General features: G+C 44.3%; 1 pseudogene; it reads left to right on the top strand.

Moving 5' to 3' along the window:
* The first annotated feature begins 2307 nt into the window (after nt 1–2307).
* On the top strand, nt 2308–4665 carry LOC121834638 (annotated as a pseudogene).
* Nucleotides 4666–7125: the final 2460 nt, after the last annotated feature.

Here is a 7125-nt window from a genome sequence, read left to right as displayed (position 1 = left end):
GGAAAGAGCACAGATTTCTTGGTGTGATATTTGATAAAAAGCTTAATTTTATTTCACACCTGAAAGCTTTAAAAACTAAAATGGGTTCTGACAGAAAATGTATTCTACGGTTGTACAATGCTCTTGTAAGATATCGTCTTGACTATGGTGCGGCAGTGTATGGATCGGCCCGGCCATCTGCCCTCAGAATGTTGGACCCAGTTCACCACCTAAGGTTGAGACTAGCAACTGGTGCTTTCCGAACATCCCCTGTCTCCAGTTTATATGCAGAAGCTAATGAGCTATCACTGAACAAACGACATACCTATCTTAGCCTAACGTATGCTTTTAAGATTCTGGCTGACCCTCAACACCTCACTTATTCTTCCCTTACAAGGTGGAGGTTTTCCCGTCTCTTTAACAACAAGCCAAGCCTTGTGGCACCATTAAGCTCCCGCATTGAAGAACTTTGCACTTCACTGCATCTTTCATTGGACCAGGTCGGCCTCATTCGAAATGTCGACGACTGTATTCCACCCTGGAAGACACTGCCAGTTGTCTGTGACTGGTCGCTCACAAAATTTAACAAACATGGCATTTCCCATGCTGTAATACTGCAAGAGTTTTGTGAAGTACAAATCAAGTATGATGGTTATCTTCATGTTTACACAGATGGCGCCAAGACTTCTTCTTTTGTTGGCTGCGCTGTGTATTCAGAACACTTCTCTAAAGTTAAGCGACTTAATTCATTTGCCAGCATTTTTACTGCAGTACCCTATGCAGTATCAATGGCAATAGACCACACTGTACATAAGAAAATAACTAGGACTGTTCTGTTCGTTGATTCTCAGAGTGTGATTGTTGCAGTTTGCTCTGTTAAAGACACTAAAAACATGCCTGTACAACAAATTCAGAGTAAACTCAACGCTGCTCTACATGACGGTCAAAGCATAATATTTTGTTGGGTACCTAGTCACGTTGGCATAGAGGGCAACGAGAAGGCCGACAGGCTTGCAGGGTCTGTGGGAAAGCTTGTCCAATCGTCTTTCTGTTTACCATATCAGGATATAAAGCCTTTAGTAAAGTCATCACTTTTTCGTTGTTGGCAGTTGGAATGGGACAGGGAGTGTGAAAACAAGCTCCACATTATAAAGCCTGTTCTTGGAGGCTGGGAAAGCTCTTCATGCAAGAGTCGTCTTTATGAAACCTTGCTGTGCCGTCTGAGAATTGGGCATTCTTTTATCACTCATAAGTACCTACTTTGGGGGGAAGATCCTCCTATTTGTGATCAGTGTGGTGATACTCTTACAATCTTACATATCTTGTGGTCCTGTGCCGCTCTGGAGCCCAACCATCGTGTTTATTTTCCTGAGTTGTTTCAACAACAAATCCCATTTCATCCGGCCTTCCTGCTGGGGGAGAATCCCATGGTCCCTTTTAGCAGGGTAGTAGACTTTCTTACTAGCATTGGCATTTGATACCAAATATAGCTTTACCAAATCCTAGGTTGCACTTTGGTAAAACTCTCACCAAAGCATGCTGATTGTTATTATCGTTTGGCGCAGATGGCCTCGTAGCTCTTGCGCCATTAAACCCCCCAAATCATCATCATCATCATCATCATCGGCACCGGTGGGCTACCTCGGCGATCAACATGAGCAGAAGTGGTCTTTACTAGTTTTACCTGTTATTTGGTAGCGTACCGTATTTGGACGCGTAGCCGTGAAGAATCGCGAGCACAGGCACATGCGTTCTCGAACTCAATTTGTCTTCTCAAAACGAAACCAAAACCATCATTGTGTGCGCGAATGTGCACGCTGTCGTGTGTTGTCTCCCGCCGTCAGACCACTGGCGAAAACAATACCCGCGATCTTAAACGAGTTGGTTAATTGGCAGTGCTACACACTTTTTTGTTTCTTTCCTTTAGCGTGGAGGAGTGGGGCTTACATCAGAAATGCCGTACAACACTCCCGCGCTGCCGATTCCTGTCGTGAACGCACCTTAACTTGCTATAGCCACACTACTCGTGCAAGTTTCAGGTATAGGTGTATCTGGTTGGGGGAGGGGGGGCTGGGTAGAGAGTAGCTGGTAGGCTTTTTGTCACGTAAGAAAGCAGCCCGCCCAGCAGGGATGAGCGCCTGATCAGCTATATCTCATTTTCAGTCTCGTGCAAACTGAGCTGGCACCGATACCTGAAAGGCTATTGCCATCCTGCACCTCAATGTAACTCAGCATCACTCCCCAAGTCATCATAATCAGTTGGGCACCATTCACCTTCCACGAAAAGAAATGAAAAAAATATTTTCTTTATATACATTGTAGTATGGTATGCAAGTGTGCAACAGTAAATACTTGATAGTTTTATTTCCAATCATGTTTTGATATTTGCGCTTTCCACTTGTTTCAGAACGGTGCACCAAATTTAATGTGGACGTGCTGACCAAGAAGGACGGCAATTGGGATTAAATTTCTGTTTGGTGTCGACCAAGCTCGACAAACAGTGATGGCTTCTGCGTACTCTGCAATGTGACTGTGCACTGTTCGGAACATGATACCTCAGCAATAATGCGCCATCCTGGTTCTCAGAAACACATCCAAAATGCTAAGAAAAAGCGAAAGGCAGAAGGAGTCCTTACCAAGGACTTCATGGTGCAGGGCACCCTGGAGTTTCACAAGAATGCGGCATCACTGTCATTGCGAGAGAATGTCACAAGAGCAGAAACACATTTTGCTCTCTCCATGGTTGCAAATTCTCTTCCACACACTTGAGCGGATGTGGCAACCTTAACGTACCCTTACATGTTCCCTGATTCGCAAATCGCAAAAGGCTTCCAATGTGGTCGCAAGAAGGTTTCATACATCATTTCTGATGGCCTGGGACCGTACTTCAAGGAAAAGGTGGTTCAAGAGCTTGTTCAACCAGAGGTGTTCTATAGCATCATGATCGACGAGACCCCAGTGCCTGAGGCCAAGGTGCAGCAGTTGGATGTACTTGCTCGCTACTACTCTGTCAACACGCAGAATGTAGTTGTGGAGCACCTACAGTCACTTCATTTGGGACATGCTACTGCAGATGAACTGTTTTGCTGTGTTGAAGATACTCTTAATGAGTTTCCAAAGCAGAACATGGTATGTTTCTTCAGTGACGGCCCCTACGTGATGAAGAGCTTAAAACGCAAACTGAAAGCGGAGCTCAGCCCTGACATAATTGACACTGGAGAATGTAGTCTTCATAAGGTCCATAATGCTTTCTCTGCTGGCTTAAATTCTTTCTGTAGCGAGTTGGAATCGATTGTAACTGATGTCCACTACTACTTCAAGTATGCAACAAGGCATGCAGACATGAAGGAACTGCAGTGTAAACTCGGATTGCCACAGCTTGAGTTCTTGCGTCATGTGAATACCAGGTGGCTGACGCTACTTCCCAGCATTGAGCGTGTGCTTAAATTATATGACCGCCTGAAGACCTTTTTTTCGAAGTCGGGGGTGCCGAGAACACCATCATCGGCAAGGCACAGTCGTCTGGCATCTGCGTTCACCGACAGCACACTGCGAGCAAAGTTGGTCTTTGTACAAAATGCCGCACAGATCTTCGAGAAGTTCCATATGCTTTTCCAAAGCAAGGAGCCTCTCCTGCTTATCTTTTAAGATGAGACGGTGGCATTCATCAAGCAGGAGCCTGGAAGTTTTCTTCGCCAGGAGTCCCAGGAGTCATTTGTTGACTTGACTGGCTTGCAGTTGACAGACCTTGATGTGGACTCGTCTGTCCATTCGAAGGCAAAGCCGGAGGTTGGTGTGGACACCAAAATAGAAATGGAGGTCTGGACGCCAACTCAAAAGAATGCATTTTACACCAGGGCAAGGGCTTTCTACATAGCATGTACCAAGTTCCTAATATCTAGGTTACCGCTGCACAACAAGGTGTTGTTTTATTTAAGGTTTTTAAAGCCTAATGCAGAAGGAGAGTTTGCCACAAGGTCGCTGCGATATATCGCGAATGCTCTGCCACAAGTTTTCCCCCCAACAAAGTGTCGGCACTCACTGATGAGTGGAACTCTCTCGCTTGTGAAACTTGTGACTGGGAGCTGTCTCCCAATGTGGTCACTCATTGGAGTGACGTGTTTGCACTAAAGACACCAACTTGTGATCCAAAGTATCCAATGCTCGGAAAGCTTGTGAAGGCTTTTTTTGCACTAACTCACGGAAACGCTGATTGCAAAAGTGGGTTCAGTGAGAACAAACATGCAGTCGAAAATCGAAGCTCAGTGTCCATAACGAGCATCTCAAGCCTTCGTCAAACAAAGTCGTACATGAAGAGATACAGCGAAGATCCCACCAAGGTGCCACTTACTAAAGAGCTTTGAGAGGTGTGGAAAATTCGTACAAGAGATACCGGCAACGAATAGACAAAAAAGAAGCATCACGATCCCTCAAGCGGAGACATGACGAAGCCTCAGGTGAAGTCTCTGAGACGAAGAAACTCACAGATTAGAAGCCCGGGCTCCAGTGCCGCCTGTCTTCTCTTAAAGCACTTCTACAGAGTGCACAAGAACTTATAAGCTAGGTTGTGGCAGATAAGGACATGGACAAGGTGGGGAGTGGACACCTCTGCTAAGTGATGTAAACTCTAAACTGCCCAAAGGACTCGAGCGCATAAAAGAAATTGACTCTGCTCTTCAAACTGTGAATAAAGGTGAACTTCAGTTGTTTCTAATGTACACAGATTCAGCTTAGTCACAACCTTTTTTTTTTGAACATGGAAGCCTGTGGGCTCTTCTAGTCAGTGCTTATGCTGCATATGTATTAGTGGCTGTGATATTTTTCAGACAATATATTTTTCCATCTAAAGTAATATAGATATAGCTTTGTATGTTAACTTGGGTGTAGGGATTACTTTATTTTATGAACAGGGATTAAGAACATTTGTATTTAATGAAAACAGGTCAGCAATGACTGCTTTATTTTGAAACATGCTGTAGTACCTTAATTTTTTTTTTATGAAGACACGCCATGCACAACATTTTATGGAGTACATAAGGTTGCGTTGCTCTTCAAGTCGATGCTTAAAGCTGCATATGTACGAGTGACTGTGGTATTCTAAAGATATAAAATCCACATTTTATTTTGCATCTGAATTTTTGTCAAATGTCAGTAACCTTGTATTTTGTTACTAAACTTGATATGGGGCTTTCTAAGCAGTGATTTAACATGTGTATTCTTTAATAAACAAAAACTGTAGTCAGCGAAGGTAGTTTATCTGACACCTTGCAGTTGTTTAGTTTTCTGGATAGATGTTTACAATTGGTCTATTAAATAGACGCTTTTGTACTGGCGGGGCTCAAGTTGTGCTTTTATTGTCGGGGCCTCCCATATAAAGTCTATCATGACCCTACCTGCTGTCGGAATGGTTCTCAAAGCCTTACCTTTGCATAAATTGCCAATATTCCATATTTCAATGCAATAGAAATGTATGTATGTATGTTGCTTGAAAATTATTCTAGGATGTGCATGCATATAATTTTGCTACATTTTTCATTTAGCAACAACAAATCACTTTTAGACACCTGTTTGACCTCCGTGACCTGCTCCAAAACCGACTTCTACGGCTACAAAACTTTTGCTGCTCCTGAGCTGCTCTAAGGCGAGCCTTTTACTGCTCCCAAACTGCCCCAAAGTGGGACTTTTGCTGCTCCCAGCCCTGCTACAAAAGGCTCTAGCCCGCTTGCACCCCTGAGTAGCTGGCTGATATGTAAAATTATAAGTTTCCAGGTATGTCTTTTTTTAAGTGAATTTTTTTTTATTATTATTACGTATTGACTAATTGCACTTTTTTTTCAAGCATCTTGTCCAAAATGCAGTACATTAGGCTCGTGTCTGAAATAATCGTCCCGCAGCAGCACTTGCAGACGGATGGCTGTAATTTGGACAAAGAGCGGCACAATTCTCACAGAACAGCTTAGAATGAGAAGCGGCCTCACTTTTCTCCTCGCTTCGGTTCACTTTCTCAAGGCAACTTAGCGAAGAGGAGAGGGAATGAAGAATTGTGACGCGAGTATGTCCCGTCAGCCTCGTTGAATTGCTCCCTTTTTTCCATAAATACGGCCATCCGTTTAAATATTGCTGTATGAATGATGTCGGGGTGTTTGTAGCGTACCGCCTGTCACTCCTGCCTTGATTAGTGATAGCTTACAAATCCAATTTTTTGCAATTTGTTTAGGTCTCGGCCCAACATCAGAACTGTGCGGTAGAACTCGCCTACTGCCTCCTAGATTTTCACTATACAACGTTTCATACATAGCGTACAAAGCTGGGAAAGGTACTAAAGTAGTGCACATGAAAAAATATTAAAAAAATGTTTTACTCTACGCGTTTCGGGGACGAACTGTGAAAGGCGCTGACCTGGCGATACCGACGTCTCGGTGGCGGAACTTCAAATCCACTTAACGCGTGAAGATTTTTTTTTTAGGTATGATTTTTGTGTATAAATGTGTGCATTGCGAAAGTGCATAGTTCAGTTCCTCGTTTCTTGTTTCTTTTTATTTATAAGGGGTAGACTAGGGGCTGGTGTTCCGCTTGAACCTAGTGCCGGCCCATTAAAACGTTAACAACGGTTGAGATTCAGGGCGTCTACTTAAAACCGTTTATTTACATGATATCGTGAAAATCGGAGAGTACCTTGAGAGTGCGGTGGGCGGGCCTTTATATCCCGAATACTGGGATGCGACTTCATCCAAGTTTTCTTAAGAGTCGGAATGCTGGCGCTGGAGTATGGAAGTCATCCAGACGGCAGTTTCTCGCCGCTCTGGTACCGGCGCCCCCATGAACCTAGAGTGATTCACAGTAGACGCGTACACAACACATGGCGCTGGAGGTCAGGGTCGAGTATTGTTTTCTTTTCAAGGAAAGCAGGGGCCTCGGAATGCAGCCACGGGCTCATGCGTCGTCCACTTAGCGGACCAAGGTTACGGTCCCTTAGGCAGAAGAAACCAGACGCGACGGAATGCAGCCACGGGCATTGTCCGTCTAGCCGATTAAGGCTAAAGGCCCGTCCACACTCTTGTGGCCTCTTAAAATCGGGTGTCTTAGAACCTCTTAATATCTACTACAACGAGAGGACACACTGGTGCCATCCATTCGGTACAAGTG

This window comes from Ixodes scapularis, unplaced genomic scaffold (assembly GCF_016920785.2).
Source record: "Ixodes scapularis isolate PalLabHiFi unplaced genomic scaffold, ASM1692078v2 ptg001986l_1___fragment_3__unscaffolded, whole genome shotgun sequence".
Taxonomy (NCBI): domain Eukaryota; kingdom Metazoa; phylum Arthropoda; class Arachnida; order Ixodida; family Ixodidae; genus Ixodes; species Ixodes scapularis.
This window is presented reverse-complemented; position numbering and strand designations above follow the sequence as displayed.